At 46.7% G+C, this 21,120-nt stretch overlaps 1 protein-coding gene across 2 annotated transcripts in view; it reads left to right on the top strand.

Annotated features, from left to right (window-relative positions):
- LOC147245627 (voltage-gated potassium channel KCNC1-like) overlaps positions 1 to 21,120 on the top strand; it is a 73,224-nt gene that overhangs the window by 44,799 nt on the left and 7,305 nt on the right. The window contains exon 5 of one of the 2 annotated variants that reach the window (XR_015110246.1): positions 15,065 to 19,873. The exons of the other annotated variant lie outside the window; for it this stretch is intronic. The gene's annotated coding sequence lies outside the window, so the exon portion shown is untranslated. The remainder of the gene's footprint in view (positions 1 to 15,064; positions 19,874 to 21,120) is intronic. 2 annotated transcript variants of the gene reach the window in all.

Genomic DNA, 21,120 nt, shown 5'->3' with positions numbered 1-21,120 from the left:
TTTCTCTTTCTCTCTGTCTGCAACTCCTGTCTTCCTCCTCTTCCTCCTTCTCTGTCTCTCAGTAGAAGCACCATTGATTCTCCCACTGACAGGCAGATACCATTGGCTTCAACTGACTCTTGAGTATTACTTAGAGGCTCATTGATGTAAGGAGATGTGCTGCACTTGAACGCCGCTCACTCTCTTCCTCCATGTCCACCAGCATCATTCATACGATCTAACACACTCAGCAGGTTTCATTGGCTCCTCCCTCCTCTCGTGGTCCTCCTGCCTGAGAGGGGACCAAAGGCCAGCTGGTCAGAGGCCCACTGGAGCGTTCTCACATTATTTTATTTCCTTACAGCAGCAGCAGCTTCAGGATGCTTCCGTTGACAACAGAAAGAATAAACACATTGATTTTGTGGATTATGGTCGCAGAGGAGATGCAGCACACAAACTGTCCACCGGGGGCGTTCAGGTCGTTCCCATTGTTTGATGTCATCATTCGTTCATGCCTGCGGTGTAACCTCCGACTGGTTTAAGTATTTTATCTTTATTCAGGAATTTCAGCTTCTTGTTTTTGGGGTCAAACATATCTAGTCAGTCGCCACTTGTAATATTGATGCTCTTGATGACATCAGGCTTCCACTGCTCGGGTCTAGCTGACCAGGTATCAGCTCGCCATCGTTATCCCAGCTGACCCTCCTCATGCCAATATCAAAGAATCAACGACTCTGAGCCAGCTAGCAAGGAAAGAAAGAATAAGAAACAAACAGAAGTCATGCTAATTAATTGGATCAAGTCGGATCCTTTGTCATCGTGAGAGCAGATTCCCTGGTGCTAAGAGGTCATGTATGTCTGGGCTATCAGGTTGGGTTTCTGTCGTTAGAACGGTGGGAACTTTAATTATTTGTGAGTCTCTTTCTTCACCCTTGTGAATGTTCAGCATCTGCATCTTTTCATCAGTCGCTGGTTTGTGCGGTGATTGTCCTCTCATGCTCTGCGGTGTGTGTCGGTCTGTGTGTGGCCTGGCTGCCTCATCACCATGGTGGTGGTCATGCAGCTTCTGTTGCTCAGGTTGCTCTTGTTAAAGAGATTCAATCTCACTGGAACTTCCCAGTTAAATTAATGAGATGTTATATTTAGGGTGTAACAGGCAAACAGGATTAGGGTTATCTGGGTTAGGGTTAGGGTTAACTGGGTTAGTGTTAGGGTTAGCTGGGTTAGTGTTAGGGTTAACTGGGTTAGTGTTAGGGTTAACTGGGTTCGTGTTAGGGTTAGCTGGGTTGGGGTTAGGGTTATCTGGGTTAGGGTTAGGGTTAACTGGGTTAGTGTTAGGGTTAACTGGGTTCGTGTTAGGGTTAGCTGGGTTGGGGTTAGGGTTAACTGGGTTAGTGTTAGGGTTAACTGGGTTAGGGTTAGGGTTAACTGGGTTCGTGTTAGGGTTAACTGGGTTAGGGTTAGGGTTAACTGGGTTCGTGTTAGGGTTAACTGGGTTAGTGTTAGGGTTAACTGGGTTAGGGTTAGGGTTAACTGGGTTCGTGTTAGGGTTAGCTGGGTTAGGGTTAGGGTTAACTGGGTTAGGGTTAGGGTTAGCTAGGTTAGTGTTAGGGTTAACTGGGTTAGGGTTAGGGTTAACTGGGTTCGTGTTAGGGTTAGCTGGGTTAGGGTTAGGGTTAACTGGGTTAGGGTTAGGGTTAACTGGGTTAGGGTTAGGGTTAGGGTTAGCTGGGTTAGGGTTAGGGTTAACTGGGTTAGGGTTAGGGTTAGCTGGGTTAGGTGTAAGGAGTTAGGGTCTGCCCCCACCAAGGTGGGAGACAGACTGATGCTCGGTCCTTCCTGGGGGCGAAGTCCACCACCCAAAGGTGGTGGCTGTTCAAAACTTAACCAGATGTGGTGTTAGGGTTACACAGGCTTATGCCGCGATGTTTTGGCCAATTTTGCCTTCTTCAGGTGATGCCTGTGAGCATAATGAGAGTGGCACCAAATTGGCATCACACACTCCTATCCCTTAGGGTTAGGGTTCGCTGGCTCTATGACCAATGGCACCTGGTTTCCTGGAGCACCAAAGTCTTAATCTGCTGCTGCAACATCCTACAAGCACTTCCGGGTGCTGCAGGTGTTGGGTAGTTCTACTCTTGCTACTGATATAGTCCGTTCTAGGTAATGTGGGTCCTCCTGAAACCTGTTCCCACTTTCAGCCAATCAGGACATGTGATTCTTCAGCATCTTCTCTGTTTACTGGAGGGTGGCAGGCCTGGGAGGCTGCTACTGACCGGGCACCAAGTCAGACGCGGCTGTCCTGATGTGGCGCCACTCAACACTTATGTTAACAAAGAGTAGAGACTCAACCAACCACATGTGGTCAGAGGTGGGGTAACGGTAATAAGACAGACCAGTCATGCCGTCGATCTCATCACCAGACATTTGGTGATGGTGTCACACACCAACAATAACAACAGGAAGCTATCAGAGGTTAAAGTCGCTAACCTGAGCTTTTGCTATTGTTTGTTAGCGATCATATTTCTCAGACGCTTCACTGGTTCATCAGCACCTGTTGCTCCTGAGCTCCTGCGGTGGATGGGTTACCAAGGTCTACATACAGTAGCTACCTAACTGAAGACCCATACTTCTTAGTCTGGCTGGCCAGGTCCAGGATGGCTGGCCAGGTCCAGGACAGCTGGCCAGGTCCAGGACGGCTGACAATTACGGTTCTCACAGCAAACTTCTATGCTATTAGAGGATGGTCAAGCTCTGGTTGATCTCATTTAGTGATGCAGCTGAAGAAGTAACATCCAGCCGTCTGGAGAGAGTTGAGTTTTACACACACACAAACACACACACAAATTTGTGTGTTTGTGTGTGTGTTTGTGTTTGTGTGTGTGTGCTCTGTCTTTCCTCTCCTACCTCACTTGTGAGTGAGTCACAAGTGAGTCACATACATACAGGTTACATGTATGTATGTATGTACTTTTTTAACCAAAACATGTTGCTGATGTCATATTGCATGTAGGTACTTGATGCAAATATTATTTCTTGGCAATCGTAAATCCACATGTGATTTCCAACAATGGTGTGTACTTCTATGTAATGTATATTATACATGTTTGTGTGACCATTGAGAGACAATTTGTAATGACCTGAACAAGCTAGCATGTTAATGAGCTTGTCTCGTTACACCACCTTGACCAAAGCTAGATGAGCGTAAATCAACTGGTTCGTACTCGTTGGGTCTCCTTTTTCCTACCATAGGATGTACCCAGCACCTACCTAGTGGTATGGGGCCCCCTGCTGGTGTGGAGTGTGAACATGAGCTTGTTCAGATTACTTACAAATTGTACCTTTTAAGTGAGAAGGCCTTTCTAGCTGGTTAAGGATTTTTCCATGAGCTGAGTCACACAATGATGCATGCAGATTGTTGTTGGGATAATATTTGCTTTGTTGTCCTCCATCATGTACTTGTCCTCACCCCAGACCTTTCCCCTCCCCCCTCCCCCTCCCTGCACTTCTCCTCCTCCAGCTCCTCTGTTCTAACAGTCCACTGCAGTCATGAAAAGTCATTCATCAAACCTGCAATTAGTCAATACCTGCTATTTATAGGAGTCTGATGATTCCGCAGGAGACTTTTTTTTTAATGTATTCACACTGTAAGTTTGACAATAATCGCTCCTTCAATCAGTAAGCTGGTTGTACATCAGCCATCCAGGTGTAGTACCTCCTCAATCATGGTCGCCTGGACTGTTTTAGTTGCCTCAAAGATATTTAAGTTCTTCAGACCGAAGAATCCCGTTGGATGGAAAGCGAAATATAATCACTCAAACTGAGAAGGTCCAGGTGACGCCGACGCTGGACTGAAGGGTTCTGCTGCACCATCGATCAGAGGGAATATAGGTGGTCCAGGTCACAGGGCACAGCTGCAAATAGACAATATTTTTACTGTCAAATAATCCCACAAGTTTACAAAAACCAATAACAATGCATTTTTCTGCTAGTAGGAGTAAGCAAACACTCTCTCTCTCTCGCTCTCTCTCTCTCTCACACACACACACACACACACACGCACACACACTGTGTTGTGACCGTTCTACTGCCAGAAATACTCACTAGAACCAAACATGTTGATTCATCAGCTGCTGGAAATAGAATTGCATCAACATCAACTCCTGCCTCCTGACTGACTTACATTGTAGCAGCCCAATCGTCACATTTTCATTGGCTGCTGATGTCACACTTGTTGTGGTCAGGCGTGTCGACAGGTTTCTGCAGAACATCGTGACAGACATGCTTGAACATTAGGGGGCCAGAAAGCAACAGCATCCACAACATTTTAGCCTCTAATCAGGAGATTTTGTGACAGCTAAGGACACCAACTGCTGGATGGGGGTTCAGTACTGGAGGGATGACCGGTCTTTGCTAGGAACAGCAGGGCGCCAGGGATCCAGGCCATTTCAAGGGCAGACTAAGGTCCTGATGATCCTCAAAGCAGCACATCTGTGTCTGCCCTCATAGTGCAGAGCTCTGTCCCATGATTCCTGATCTCTTGCACACGCCCACATGGCCACATGCGTCTAATGAGTTGCATGCGCGGTGATTCTCCTGGGTATCGATATCAGAATGTATTGGGCCACTTGGACTTATGTAAAATCCATGAACAGCTTGTCAATGTTTACTTAGAACTCATCCACTGATCTGAGCCTCCACGACTTGCAGGTCCATGTCCCCTCTGTCCCTGATCCAGCTGTCCTATCTGTCTCGTGTCTCCTGCTGTCTGTCTGCAGAGCCCATCTGGATTGTCATTGTTTTTGCTTTGATTTAATTAGCGTGATGACACATTACTGCCATGGTCCTGAGGTTGTTAGAAATGGAAAGAGTAGAGAGATTTAACAGCCAACCAACTCAGCACAGCCTGGGAGGTAGAGCAGAACACATGCAAGCTAACCTTGTTATTGTGCTGTACTTGATGAGCAAACTCAGTGAGACAGTTTCACTCAGAGCTCACTTGATGAGCTCAGCATGCGTATTAATATGCGAGTGAAGCAAAAACTAGTAGTGTTTTACAGTAGATTCTGTGTCGCGCTCCGTTCCCCTCCCGTATACGTGCACACCCATACGCGCAATGCATACCACGTTCAGCAGAAACCCGTCTATGCTACCTGACTGCATCCAGAATGGGCTTGAAACAAAAAATCACACCTTTCATTCAATCCAGCTCAGGTTGTGAGAAGTCTGTCCTCCTCACACACTTGCTGTTTTGGGTCTGAAGCCTTCATACGCTTGGAGATGTTGAAAGTCAGGTCAGTTTTATCTGGACGGCATCAAACCCCAACCAAAGTTCTGTCCTGACTCTGTCCAAGTAGAGCAGGTCCAGCACCTCCCTCCTTCAATGAACCTCCACCCAACAATTCTCCATCAGCAAGCACATCCTGCAACAGCAGCCACCAGAACCTTCCTTTACCAGCAGGAAGGTGGAGCAGATCCAGGATCAGTGGGGACGGAGAGAGAGCAGGAGAGCAGGACAGAGACAAAGACAGAGAATGGAGGAAGACAGAGAGACAGAAGGAAAGAGAGGGACAGATAAAGAGGGAGAGAAAGGAGGAGAGACTGATGGACAGAGACAAAGACGGAGAATGGAGGAAGACAGAGAGACAGAAGGAAAGAGGGACAGATAAAGAGGGAGAGAAAGGAGGAGAGGCTGATGGACAGAGACAAAGACAGATAATGGAGGAAGACAGAGAGACAGAAGGAAAGAGAGGGACAGAGAAGCAGAGAGAGAGAAAGGAGGAGAGACTGATGGACAAAGACAGAGAATGGAGGAAGACAGAGAGACAGAAGGAAAGAGAGGGACAGAGAAGCAGAGAGAGAGAAAGGAGGAGAGACTGATGGACAAAGACAGAGAATGGAGGAAGACAGAGAGACAGAAGGAAAGAGAGGGACAGAAATAAAGAGAGAGAGAAAGGAGGAGAGACTGATGGACAGAGACAAAGACAGATAATGGAGGAAGACAGAGACAGAAGGAAAGAGAGGGACAGAGAAACAGAGAGAGAGAAAGGAGGAGAGACTGATGGACAAAGACAGATAATGGAGGAAGACAGAGAGACAGAAGGAAAGAGAGGGACAGAGAAACAGAGAGAGAGAAAGGAGGAGAGACTGATGGACAGAGACAAAGACAGAATGGAGGAAGACAGAGAGACAGAAGGAAAGAGAGGGACAGAGATAAAGAGGGAGAGAAAGGAGGAGAGACTGATGGACAGAGACAAAGACAGAGATTGGAGGAAGACAGAGAGACAGAAGGAAAGAGAGGGACAGAGAATGGAGGAAGACAGGAGGAGAGACTGATGGACAAAGACAGAATGGAGGAAGACAGAGAGACAGAAGGAAAGAGAGGGACAGAGATAAAGAGGGAGAGAAAGGAGGAGAGACTGATGGACAGAGACAAAGACAGAGAATGGAGGAAGACAGAGAGACAGAAGGAAAGAGAGGGACAGAGAATGGAGGAAGACAGGAGGAGAGACTGATGGACAAAGACAGAATGGAGGAAGACAGAGAGACAGAAGGAAAGAGAGGGACAGAGATAAAGAGGGAGAGAAAGGAGGAGAGACTGATGGACAGAGACAAAGACAGAGAATGGAGGAAGACAGAGAGACAGAAGGAAAGAGAGGGACAGAGAATGGAGGAAGACAGGAGGAGAGACTGATGGACAAAGACAGAGAATGGAGGAAGACAGAGAGACAGAAGGAAAGAGAGGACAGAGATAAAGAGGGAGAGAAAGGAGGAGAGGCTGATGGACAGAGACAAAGACAGAGAATGGAGGAAGACAGAGAGACAGAAGGAAAGAGAGGGACAGAGAATGGAGGAAGACAGGAGGAGAGACTGATGGACAAAGACAGAATGGAGGAAGACAGAGAGACAGAAGGAAAGAGAGGGACAGAGATAAAGAGGGAGAGAAAGGAGGAGAGACTGATGGACAGAGACAAAGACAGAGAATGGAGGAAGACAGAGAGACAGAAGGAAAGAGAGGGACAGAGAATGGAGGAAGACAGGAGGAGAGACTGATGGACAAAGACAGAGAATGGAGGAAGACAGAGAGACAGAAGGAAAGAGAGGACAGAGATAAAGAGGGAGAGAAAGTCATGAATCTCCACCTTTAACAATACAAGCAAAATCAACATTATCTTCGATCACGTTTAAAGGCAAAGGCACCATCCAGGATCAGCCCCAACCTCCTGTGTGGTGATGACTGTAAATCTCACCTCCTGGTAGCTCCAGTGGTCTCCTGGGGCTAATATCTGCCTCCTCAGCCAATAAAATGCCTCTAAATAAGTTTGAGCGCGAGCTCGCCAGCGAGGGGCTGAGCAGGTGCTGCAGGCTTGGACTTGGACCTGGAAAAAAAAGCTGCACCAAGAATGTTTGTCTGTAATAAATGTTTTTGTCTTGAGGAGGAGCCTGTAGACTCGGGAGCTGAGGGTCTTTGTTGACTATTGAGAAGTCACTGTTCCAGCAGTGTTCAATTATAGTGTGAACACATAATTAGCGCCATCCATCCACGCTTCACCCCTCCTCCACCTGCTTTTCCCATCATCCTTTGCTCCTCCAGCCTCCTGTCTGCCATCCCACTCTAACACTGGTGTGTCCATCCCATCCTCAGGCTACCCTCCTCAGTCTCTCCCCCTGCGTTGTGTGACTAAAGTCTGACTGAGTGGAGGTACGTACGACGCTAACACCTCGAGCAGCAGAGCTTGTGCTTTGGCTTCAAACCCAATCAACCAGAAATTATAACTTCTTCAAACAAACACTTGACCAGATCAGAAATAATTCCATAGTTTATTGAGTGACTGTCAAGCCGATGAATAAAACTCGAACCTTAATAAAACACAGTCTTTCAGAAGGGCTGCTGTAATAAATATATATAATAATAATATATTAATATAATAATAATACAATTGTTATTGTAACCCTTCTGACACAATGACAATGTTAAAACACAGTCATTTGGAAAAAATGTGTGTTCACTCACACACACTCACACACACACAACAAAACACCAACCTGAGAGGGAAATAAAAGAGCAAGATGTGGAGCTCGGTGAGCTCATAGTGGACTACAGGGGCAGGAAGCAGCAGGTCTGTGCCGCAGAGGGTGAACTGCAGAGGGGTTCTCATTATGGATGCAGGACACTGTTCAACCAGCCTGGATGCAGTGGGAGCTTCTCGAGAAACAGCGAATCTCTAAAGGTGCAGATCAATAATGTGTTATGCCTTTGATGGTGAGGCAGAATCATAAAAGTGCTCCCTGATCAGGAGTACAGCGCAGTATGAATTACTGCTCTATGTTAGTTACTGAAGGTTATTGATCCCAATCATTGTACCATTACAGCTTATCTGTGTGTGTGTGTTTGTAGTGCACACACACACACACACACACTATGTTTGAAGGTCCCTAGAACACGCTGACCCAGATTTGTCATGCTGGTATCAAGTACTCCAAATGCCCTCTGAGGTTTAAGTAGTATCTCACACAGAGTTTCCCATCGGCCCAGTCAGCTCAGTCTAGTTCTGTACCTCAGTGTGCTACAGACCTGGATCCCCTCAGTCCCAGAGGACCAAGCTTATGCTGCAGGAGTTGAGACGACTTACATTCCTGCATAAGTGACTGATGCCATCTAGTGGCCACAGTAATTATGACCACAGTCAGATAGCTAAATAAAGGCAAGAAAACCCTGCAGGAGGAGGAGGTGTAGGAGCAGTGAATGGCTGTATAGATATTTGACAATGGTGACACAGGGGTTCATGTTGGAGGAGGAGGAGGCAGTCATGGCAGTCGTTGCTGTTTAGTGCTGTTTTACAGGACGTGTGGATGGACAGGTGGAGATATGGTTTCTGTTTCTGTGGTTAACGGACAACAGTTTGGAGCTGAAAGTTCCTGGTACGAGAAGGCCGTCCATGTCGCTCATGTTTCTTTCTGTTAAAGATAATGAATAACCTCATTGCTGCCTTCTACCCTTGAAAGTCCTGGAGACCGAAACCCTGTTGTGTCTGTGTCCACGCCATCATCCAGAGCCGGAGTTGCTCCCGACAGCCCCTAGTTTCTGTCCATATTTTTCATGTGAGGGAGAGAATCTATATCACTGCCAGAGCAAACTTTTGAGCAGGGAAAGATTGATGTTTTCACCAAACCAGAACACTTGATGGCGGTACGCCCCCTCACAGCTGGCAGCAGGCTTTGTTTGGGTTTAGCTGCACCAGCATTGTGGACGAGGAAATTGGAAGTTGGACTGGGATTAGAAAAAACAATTTTTAAACAGAACGGCCACGGAAGAAATGTCTGGTTTTCACTGTAGTTTCATCTACTATGATGACCCCCCCAACCAACCCAAACACACACACACACACACACACACACACACACACACACACACACACTGTCGTGGATCCTAGGGATAGGGAACATACACACAACACCAGAACAATGAGGTGCTGATCAAAGTGTGGACACGCCAGAGAATCCACCTCAGTTCCTGGGTGTGTTGGTGCAACTTCAGCAAATTCGACTCAGTAAAATAGGACAACATGTCAACATGTATGTGAAATGTGAAGTTTGATTCGGATTAACAACCAAGTTCCTCAGGGGTTTCTGACCAAACGTGTGATGGTTCTGTTCGACCCACTAGGAGGACCAAAGTGTAACAAAACCATTTGACTTTGTTCCAGAAGTTCATGGGTTCTCCTTTGCCCATCCACACAAGTGAAGCTCTTAGTTTTGTGTGGACAAACAGACAACGTGACCTCCCTGGCAGAGCTAATAGTTTTTATCTGTCTTATCAAGAGTATTTGTGAATGTTCTCGGTCATCCAGGTCATCGTAATTCTCAAAAATGATCAATACAGGCAACTGGACTCACCTCTTGGAAGTGAAGAGGTTTCACCTTCATCCATGAAGTGTCTTCAGTTCTAAAATATTATTATCAATGTATCTTTTTTGATTTGAGAATGTATTAGAGAAATAAATCCCGTCATACATTTGTGGCTCCAGGCGCGAGGGCAGATCTGATACTGACCTACTGTATATACCTTTTTAAAAATGAAACACTCGACCGCTGACGACTCGGTATGATGGTTTCGTCCATCTTGTTAACAGTGGAAGCCTGCTGGCCGCTCACTTGCTCTTCAAATAGCCTCGTATTACTGCTGCTGCAGCCCACAGGACCCCCGCGTTGGGCTTAAAAGGGGCAGTATTCAGGGCTGGAGTGCTGAACGTGCTCTGGGGGAGGGGTGTCCCTGGGTCGGTCAGGGTAAATAAGGAGCTCTTGTCCTCAGTTGTAGTTTGTGTCTTGTTCTACTTTGTAAATATTGGAACACTAACATGTAGGGGCCACTTTAATCAGAAACTAACCCTAACTGCCACTGCAGGAGATTTCATTTAGCAGCTCTGATCTGGGATCTGCCCTTCCAGGAGCACGTGTTGAAAGCCAAAGGCAGGGAGAGCATCGGCAGCAGAGACCCAGAAGTGACATCCATTAATCAGCACATGGAATTTAAAGCTTGGATTGGAAGCTCCAATCCCAGGCCTTGAATCAGGAGACAGATGGTTATGAGCTGTCGTGGGCTGTAGGCAGGCCTGCTTGGACCAACACGCCGCTCCATTTGTGTCCACAATCACTCACTTATTCACTTGACCCAACTCACTATCCATGATATCGGGTTCTGTTACTAAGGGACCATTTACATCAGGACTGTTGAAACTGCCTTGACTTGGACTGGCCTGTTTGCAGGCTGGCGGCCTGTTCCCAGAACCGGGCTGCTACTTCATCAGGTTCGCTCATGAACCAACAGGCGAAACACGTTTGCAGTGTTTCAAACATTAATTCACTTATGTTGTGTCCAGTGAATCTTTTGGTCTTTCACTCATAAATGTTTCCCGCCATCGCCTGAACCGAGAATCAGCGGCTGCATCTGTTGTATGGTTTAAGGTATTCGTCCGAAGTCGAGCTGAATCTAGACGGGCCACTCAGATTCCTCTCGTGGGTCTAATGGTTCTCACGAGGGTGAGCATGCAATGACATCACAGTTCGGTGTGTATTCAGTCCCACAGCCTCATAGATCCACAACTGAGAACTGGTCCTTGGGTTTGCTCGGCTTTATTAAAGAGACAGCCGATGATACCTGAAGCTAGCATGTGTTTAGTTGAAAGCAACTCCTGCCATAAGCCACGCCCACTTCCAGTCTTCTGTTGAATACAGCCAATGAACTGCTACAGCTGATTGTCACTACACAGTCAGGTAGCGCCGCTTCACAAGTCACCGCACAGCGGATTCACTAGTGAGAGGCGAGTGATTTCAGGCACAGCCCAAACATGTTGCTGATGTTAGCATGCTGATGTTAGCCTAGCGCTGCATGGCTGCAGAATTTCATTAAGGAGGCACCTCTGTCAGTCTGTCTCCCTCTCTGTCCGCCGGTGGACTGGCTAAACCACCTGGACCCTGAGATGAAAACGTCTTCGATGGATGTTTTGTGTCGTACCAATACTCACGACCGCAGTTCTAACCTGGGCGATTGACGGTTCAGTCCAACCTTGACTGTGTGCTCAGCTCCAGATGATTTATCCACCTGAGGTCCTCTGAGTTTCCCAAAAACCCCTCCAGCACTTGGTCAAGCTGCACCTCCTGATGGAGGTGTACCACCAGTGATGCACTTTTGGGAACCCCAGAGCCGTAGTCCAGTGTATGTGGACAAAAATTTAAAAAAAATAAGTTGAAAAACAAAGAAAAGAAATGGTTTTGTGTGTGTCCACTGGACGAGTGCATCACCCCGCCCCTCTGTGATGGTGCCACTCAGCTCCACCTCTGTAGGTATTTAACGGATATTGTGGCAACTGAACTTCGTAACCCATATTCCTGTTTTGTCCTGTCTCTGCCTGTCTGTCCATCTGTTTGTCCCTCTGTCCATTTGTCTGTCTGTCTTTTTCCAACTTCCTCCTTTGGTCTAAAAATACTTTACTTTGTTTGGGCTGTTTTTTGCTTTTAATTCTCCTTTTCCAACCTTGGTTCATTTACAAATGCTTGTAACTGTAACGAATGGTTTCTATTTGCTATCTGTAATGTGCAATGCTGTCATGACTCGACATAACACATACCATCATAAACACAACATGAAAAATGTAACACAACATCATGTAAAAAAATAAACACAACATGATACTACATTTGTACAAATGTACATTCCCATTCCATAACACACAAATGTCACAATTTTTGTTTTCGGGCATCATGAATGTCACTTCATCACACCGCCCCTCCTGTAGCCCCCGGCTACGAGAAATCGCGCAGCCTCAATAACATCTCCGGGATGATGGGCGCGCCGCTGCGCCTCACCCCCATCACCAACTCCACCTTCGAGCCCTTCGAGCCACCTGGCCTCAGGCGATGCCACTCCCCCATCCCCTCCATCTTGTAGCACGGCTACAACAACAACAAAAAAAATATTTTTTTTATTTGTCTGAGGAACGACAAGGACACGTCATGGACAGACTGCCTCAAGGCCATCTGATTCATCCCAGCTGCTCTCATCACGCCACCTTCATGTTTTCCTTGATAGAAACTATGAATTAAGGTTCTTCTGGCTTGATAGGAGCCACCTTAAAGCCGCACAGTAGCTAACCCTTACTGAACAAGCTGAGATAGACGCTTAGGTAGATATACTTGAGAATACACAGACACATTAACACACCTGCCTTACTAACAGGGGTAGAGTCCAGATGAGTTAGGCCCATGTGATAGCTGAGTTAGTTGACCCTCTTGCTTCTCCTCTGCTACTTCTTGCCGGTGTCTCGACTGCACTTCCCTTCAATGCTTTAAAACTGATACTCAAGAGTAACAATGACACACACACACACACACACACACACACACACACACACACACACACACTTAGATAGTACTCAAACTGCAGCATGCATGTTTTTTACTCCTGAAGACTGTGAGACTCCATAATAAGATGTTACAGTGTATCTGCGAGTAGACTGAAGAAACATTTGTACACTTGAAGTCAAGAGCATAGCTCTGAAAATGAAACCGTGGCACTTCGGCACCTTCTGTGTTCCACTTGGTGAAACACCACCTCCTCGACTCATGGCTCGTTCTCAAGTCGATCCCTTTAGTAGGTGGAGGGGGGATGGATGGAGTCCCATCAGATTCTGCATCAACACCGTCACCAGCTGGCAAAGGCAGCTCTCACTGCTGCTTCTGCTCCGAACCGCTACAAAGCCACAAGTCCTGCTGAAGATGAAACCTGTCAACAGCAATGGACGCCAGGATGGGGGGCAGGTTGCTAGCCCAGGGGGTGGAAGGCACTTAATTCACTTCATTTATTTACTGCATTATTCCACCTCCTCTGACATCAGATGAGCCCACAGGAATAGAAACATCCATTGGTAGAGTCGTTAGTAGAAACATGGTTTTACTGAGCAGCTCCTGGTTATTTGCATGGGATCGTATTCTCTTGAAGCGTTCCTGTTAGGATCAGCTACTTTCTAATCTGCAGACGTCGATGATGTTTGCAGGATCAGGATTATTCCATGTGAGCCGTTCCAAGGAGGCCACACTTCAGACCCAAACCAGTGATCCAAGTATTTGACACTTCAAGGTTTTGTAGAAAGGTTTAAGATCCAGTGGAGTTCTGAGGTTGAGTCACTTTGTGAACCTGCGCGGACACAAATGGTGACAAGACCGCGTTGGACCCTTCCATGAAGCTCTGTGTCGTAGTTCCTCAGAAATAAACACACGTGGCTCAATATATCAGATTTTGCTGGAACCCAAAATGGTGAAGAGTCCTTCAAAGCGTTCAGGGTCCAGACGGGTGGTAAGAAACAAAGCCAAATTTAAAACCCACTCATCTCCTTTGTCCAATCCTGCTGCAACAAACCTCCTCAGCAGAAGTAAAAAATACATCCAGACCCAGCTGGTATCAGCTGACTCTCCCAGCAGCTTTTGGTAAAATATAAACTCTCCAAAGTCACTGATGAACACAGCTGCCCAGGCTTAACCAGCTCGCATTGCAAGCAGGGGGGTGTTACTGTCGTAGGGGACTGTGGGACGCTGTAGCACTACTAACGCCACTAAAAGACGCTTTTCCCTCAGCTTGACTTCCTGTGTCCACGTTGGCACGGAAACCAGAGCAGGTGCCCAGTAGCCCCTCCACTACAAGTTAGCTAGTACAGCCTCGGGCTTGAGGTGAGCCGGGGACTTAGAGAAACTCTCTCTCTCTGTCTGTGTGGTATGTGGAGCAGGGATCAGGCTGTAGCTAGCCTAGCTTAGCATCACAGATAAAACTCATGGATTAGCATGCTGTGAGGTGTTTACTGAAACATGTAAACGTCAGAAGGAAGCTGAGGGGCTTCCCTGGAGGATCAATGTTGCTCCTCAAGAACCTTCTTAGAGCCATTTTAAGCTTCCAGTCCAGAAAGTGGGACACTTGTTGTTTCCTCATTCAGGTCCTTCCAAGTGACTCAGTGGGCTGTCCAGGCTTTGCCAGGCGAACGTTTTTACCGTTCCGGTCTTGCTAAACTCGGTCGACTCTAATCTGCATGTAACACACAGACATCAGAGTTCTTTTAGCACAGAAACTGCATTCAGTTTTTCACCAAATCCTGCAGCTCAGGCTGAGGACCAGGCTTGTGGTTTTCTTCAGCTCCTCAGTTCATACCGCCATCACCACCTCCATCACCACCACCATCACCATCACCACTGCCACCACCGTCACCACCGCCATCACCACCACCATCACCACCTCCATCACCACCGCCATCACCACCACCATCACCACCTCCATCACCACCTCCATCACCATCACCACCGCCAACACCACCACCATCACCTCCTCCATCACCACCGCCAGTGCCAACATTACTATTTTGCACTGACTCCAGTGTGATTCAGCAGCCAGTGGCAATATTTTTAGTTTTGTCCCTTTTTGGCTTCTCTTTCTTTCCCTGTTTTGACCCTCCTGAACCTCCCCGCCCCACCCCCACCTTCCCCGCCCCTCCTCCCTCCTCTGTCCATCCATCTCTTCTTTGTCTCGGCTACGGCCACTCAGTAGGAGGCACCATAAACGGCTACTGGAGCGACAGCCCCTGGTAGAGGAGCAGAGGACAGGACCCCCCCCCCCAGACCACAGAGAGGGAAGAAGAGAGAGATCACAGAGATCACAGAGACCACAGAGGCAGCAGTCAAACATAGATATATGCAATGTAGATACATCAGACAGTGGTGGCTGGTTCTGCGGGTTTCTGCTCCCATATATATATATTTTCTGTGGCACACAGGGTGTGTGTGTGTGTGTGTGTGTGTGTGTGTGTGTGTGTGTGTGTGTGTGTGTGAGTGTGTGTGAATGTGTGTGCGCCCAGACCTGCATCTACCTCTGTACTAAGATGCACAAATGTCATCACTTTCTTTTCTTTTTGCTTTCTCAAGACAGGCAAGGAAATCTATTTATTTCAGTTGTGTTTTGATGTGTATTAATAGCAGTCGGTGTGATCAGATGACGACCATGATGATGATGATGCCAACTTCTTGTGGGTGTATTTTTATATTCATTAAGCTCATTTCAAGTTTTTTCCTCCTAAATATAAATGTTTTATCTCTGTTTTAAACTTTTTTTTATTTGTTGAATGAAATGTGTTTCAATTCAGAACTACAATGTCAGTTTTGTCAGATGCTGTTGGAGGAAGTTCTGAGTTGGTTGTATGATTTGAAGCCTCTCTCCACGCTCACCTTCCTGTCTCTCAGCAGATGGTAACAAAGTGCTGGCATGATCAGACTCCAAACAAACCAGAACTGAGTGTCCGCTAATTAAGGACTCTTCATGTCCTTGGGCACATAGACACAAAACATGAGGATGTGGCGCTAAAATGGAAGCCAGAATAACGTTATTCTCTGTGTGTTGTCCTTTTTTACCCTCAAGCTGGGAGTGAATGAGGAGAAGGCCTGGCTTCCACAGTTAAACGTTTTGGGAACTGCATTCATGCTCAGATTAAGAGATGAGAGGATTAATATCCACTTTATGTCAGCCAGAAGGTGATTAGCCTAGCTAAGCATAAAGACTGGATGCAGAGGACAGCCAAAGTTGCCTCCATGTCTACCTTTGCTATGTTCCTGTTTGCGTACGGCGTAAGCAATTGTGCATTTATTGGGCGAATGTCTTGTGTGTTAGAGTTAGCTAGCTGTTGCTGCCTCCAATCTTTTGGAGGGTTGAACCATCACCTCCTGGCACTGGCTTTGATTTCTCATCTCCAAAAAAACAAACAGCCAAAAACTCCCAAGATTCACTGTTGTACCCCTTTCAGACGACAGTTGCGGGCCTGTGTGATCCCATTATGCACTCTTTTTGGAAACTTATTTAAATGACATTTAATAGCCATCATTTCTTAATTCTGAAAAAAGCTGTGCAGCATCTGAGCCACATGAAACCTGGCCAAGCGTCTGCGGCGAGGGCTCAGGATTATGTATGCGGAACAGGGACACGGCTCTTCCACTGTTTCTGTAACTCATTTGCTATATGTTTGGAATTAAATCATTTTAGTTCCTTCAGATGTTCCTCTCTGGAGAAGCATGGCACCATTTGATTGGCTGACAGTGGGGGTCTGCATGAAGCCTCCTACCACATCAAAGTATCAAACTTACTGCGTGATTTGGTCGGTGCGAGAGCTGGAACTTAGAATTTGAAAGACTGGTGAAACATCTGTGAAGCAACAAGCCACATTAGCCAGGTAGCTGACTGGCTACGAGCGCACGCAGATGAGGCCATGAGGTGTTTTTGGCTGGACCAGCACTCACAACACAAATGATCCTGAACGGTCATGTTGTGGGTTTTGGAGCTTCTCATTGGCTGTTGGGTTAAAATGAATCTGCGTGCAACAGAGTACAGGCTGAGCGTGACTGCTGTCCTAGCTAGCAGCCAGTTAGCGGGAGTCAACTTGGAAAACAAATCAAACTATGAGCGCATTTTCTGTCTTGACATCAGCATCAGCATCGAAACTCTTGCAACCGTCCGTGATGCTGAGATCAAAGCTATGCCCTCCGGCTACAGATGCGCCGTGGCCCACTCAGACCCGTGTCACTGAGTCAGTCTCAACGGGGCACACGTGACCCTTCCTGGGTCCCGGTTGCTGTATCATGGACTGGCGGGGCTTTACCTACAATGTTTTCAAGCAGTTTCCTGTTAAACTGAATCCTGATCAGTGAATGATTCTGAGGGTTTAATCATTTAAAACATTTTGAACATTTGGAACACCCTTATAGCCATGTAAATGATTGCACACAGTCTCACACACACACACACACACACACACACACACACACACACACACACACACACAGAAGCTTTCCTCACCACACCATCCTGACCTTCTCCTCCTCTCCTGTCCCAGCCTCCACTTGTTTTGAGTGTGTGTGTGTCACCTCACGAGGTCGCTGGTGATTGTCTTGATGATGTACATATGTAAAGTGTGTGTTGTAGATGAATCTGCATGGGTTTCCATTGCAAGCAATAAGGGTCCTGATACAACTACTAACGTGAGGAGGTTTGCTAAGGTTTTAGTCTCCAGTTTATTGAATGTGTATATACCACTTAGACTACTAAGAGTGTGTGTGGATGTGTGCTCCGACACATGCATATGCACCAACAAAGCATGCAGGACAAAAAATCTGCACCTCTTTGAATGCAAGAAGAGGTGGGACAGGCTGACAGTATGCATGCCAAAATGCTATGATGCTATTGGTCAGAACAGACCAGTTAGGTACTGTAACAGGGCGGGGCAGGGGAGGGAAAGTTTATTTTTGCAGGATGGGGAGGGGTTGTTTTTCTAGTAGGTCTTGTATAGCTGCTTTCTTATTGATCTTGAGAGACTTATGATAAGAGAAACATAATAACAATCCTAGCTTATATTTTTGTTTCTTTTTTTGCTTCTCTTTTCACAGAGAACTGTTCTGAAAGCCCCGTGCTTGTCAGATATATGCAAACAGAAGCAGTAACTGTGAACTAATGCTAAGACATTTAAAAAAAAGACCAACATCCAGCTTCTTCCATCGATGTCTCTGCTTCTCCTCTGGGAAGGGGAGAGTTTCCCTGTCCATCTTCTCATTTGTCTCCATCATCTGTCTCCATCACGGGTCACTTCCTTCTGTCTGTCTGCTGTCCCACTCTTGTGTTCCAACTGCAGTGAGTTCAAACGAAGGAAGCTTCTCCAGCGTGAGGCTGCAACAGTTCAATGCAACTGACCAGCAAAGATGCCAATGTTTTAGAGATGTTTGACCATGTTCACGTGATGTCAAAAGCAGGACGACCTTTTAACCAAGATCACCAGGTGCGGGCACTGTGACGGCCATCGCAGGTGGAGGTACATAGTTGATGGACCCAGTACTGCTACTCTAGTACTGCTACTCTAGTACTGCTACTCAAGTACTGCTACTCTAGTACTATTACTCCAGCACAAAACTGATGAATTTCAATTTGAAGGGAAATTTAGATTTCAAGTTTCAATGCAGAGCAAAGCTGCTGCTCGTACTTCGACACACGACTACGTTCCAGGAAGAAAATGTCAAAATCCAGGAAGACCCATATGATGAGCTTCAGCATCTGAAGTTCTCATCACACCTCACATGTCACGGATAGTTTGAAGTTGAAGAACTGAAGTTTTTGTGTCTTGGATGCTAAGTTGGAGATGATTAGACCTCAACATAGGCAAACTGAGCCCTGAAATGTTTGAAACAGTGGAGGAAGAAAAGGTTCTAATGTGGGAGTTTGAGAAGGAAATAGTGACGTTTCCTATTTTATTGTTTAAAGTTCCTCCACTGGTCAATGATCTAGTTATATGTTCTCCAAAGTAGCACTGAGAACAGGGCAAAGTCTCCTGTACTCCTCAGCTGGAGAGGAAGATAAATTCTCTTCTCTTCTCTTCTCTTCTCTTCTCTTCTCTTCTCATGTGTTCCTTAAATGCTACAAATGCTAGGAAGGCGTTTTATGGGCTCTGGAGAACCTGAAAGTTCCCTCCTTCCTAGAAAGGATCATTGGTGTTGGAAAACACCTTGTCACAGCACTGCTTACTGGCTGTTTGCATGTGGCCGGAGCCAGGCGGCCAGAACTCTCCCATTCTGCCTCATCACTGGAGTGTCTGTTAGTCAAACTAGTTGGAAAATGTGTCCTAACAGATTGAGATCCCAAACCAGTTGAACATGATAACGATGCATTGAGAATGACAGGCTGCTGAAGTTGTGCTGAGCTCCCAGTGAGAAGCCACGCTGCAGAAGCTTCCTCCAGAAACCCAATTGACAGAGTATCTAACCCAGATCCATCCTCTCACAACTCAGGTATCTCCTCCTCAGTCTCTCCTCCTGTGCTGCTTTGTTGCTCTTCACCACGTTTCCTGGGAGATGGACTGTACATGTGACAAATGGAGAGATGAGTGGAGGAAAGATTGCTTTAGCTTTGTGTGTTTTTGTGAAAGTTTCCCTCAAAAAGATGTTTTGTTGTTCTGTCCGACCCTGTGCTTCCTGCCCCCCCGTCCCATAACCCTCTTTCTGTGAGACTTTTCGCACCAACATGCCATCCATCCCCCACGTCTCAGCAAAAACCAAAAAGGAATTGAGTACAGTCGGAGCAGTGTTGTACCTGGAAAAAAACCATTGACCAACAATGGATCCACTGAGGAGGAAGACAGGAATGGACATGTAGATGAGGAGACTGGAGTGATGCTGTAGGCAGGGGTGGAGGGGTGGGGGGGGGTTGTCTCTGTGTTCAGCTGAGCAGCATCACAGGGAGGAGATGGAGGAGGCAAAGTTTGGGGAGCCAGAGTCATGTGACCATAATGAGGAGGGAAGAAAGAAAGAAGCAGAGTCGCTTCTTCATGTAAGAACGTCCTCATTGTTGATCCGTCCGTGTTCCCTCACCTCTGTGGTTCTTTGTCACTGTGGTGTTTTGCTTTGTGTTCTTGTGCGTTTCCTTTCCTAATTCCTGTTCCTTTCATGTAGCCTGTGTGTGAACCACACCTGGGTCAAACCGCCTTCACCTGCTGCTCTCCAAAGACAAACTGCAATTGGATGAATCTAAAGCTGTAGAGTATAATTTGGCCGAGGTCTGGTGTGTTGGTGTGTTGGTGTCTTGGAGTGTGCAGCTGTGCAGCAAACGCCGGCTGAGATGCATCCAGTCATGGTTGGCTGCAGTCCTCAGCTCTGGTTTGACCTTTGACATTTCAAACTGTAACCTTGATGTCTCTTTGTCTCATCAGCCTCTTAATTAGCATCCAAGATCCATTATATCAGAGGACTGAGCAGCCCCGAGGACTGATGACACGTTCTGCAGAGCGTGTGTGTGTGTGTGTGTGTGTGTGTGTGTGTGTGTGTGTGTGCGTGTGTGCGCGTGCGTGTGTGTGTGTGTGTGCGCGTGCGTGTGTGTGTTTGTGTAAAGTGTTGTTGCATGGCGGCTGGGCTGGACAAGTGTCCTCTCTGCTTCTGTGGTTTGATTGGCCGACACGTTCTCATCCTGTGATGTCAGTCAGTGACTCTCACATCTCATGCTGATGCTCAGAGAACATGAGTATGTTCCAGGACGTTCCAGTGCGACTCCAGTCCACCACTAGACACGCTCAGATTTGAAGAATTTTCAGGAAACCGCGACTTTCTGATCTGCATCAAGTCTATATAGAGGGTCCAACCCATTTCAAAGATGCCAGAACCGCCAGAAGTCGTCCAACACAGACCTGTTCCCACCAGCAGAGTTCAGGAGGTTGACCGTTACGTGAACATAAAGACTTGCTACTTGGCATTTTATCTTGCTCATAAAATGGCAATATGACAATCATGCAACATTAAACTTTTATTTATACAGTTGGACGGAGGCTGAGAAACAACAGCAAATTAAAAACATCATCAATGATTTAAGGGTTAAATTCAGCTTAGAAATAAACGAGGAGGCATCTCTTTGACGACAGCTGGGCAGAGGAAAAATGACATCAATATGATGAATATTGTACATTGTTTACCTTCTGTAAACGCTGCAGGTTATATTTACCCACTGGTGCTCATGGGTGCAGGGTCCTTTATGACATCGTAGCAATAATAACCATAAATGATGATCCACAACTCATATGTAGGAGA

The sequence above is a fragment of the Aulostomus chinensis genome, chromosome 18, assembly GCF_037954235.1.
Source record: "Aulostomus chinensis isolate RoL2024-O1b breed Wild chromosome 18, RoL_Achi_v1.0, whole genome shotgun sequence".
In the NCBI taxonomy this organism is placed as follows: domain Eukaryota; kingdom Metazoa; phylum Chordata; class Actinopteri; order Syngnathiformes; family Aulostomidae; genus Aulostomus; species Aulostomus chinensis.
Note: the sequence above shows the minus strand (reverse complement) of the source record. Positions and strands in the feature narration are given on the sequence as shown.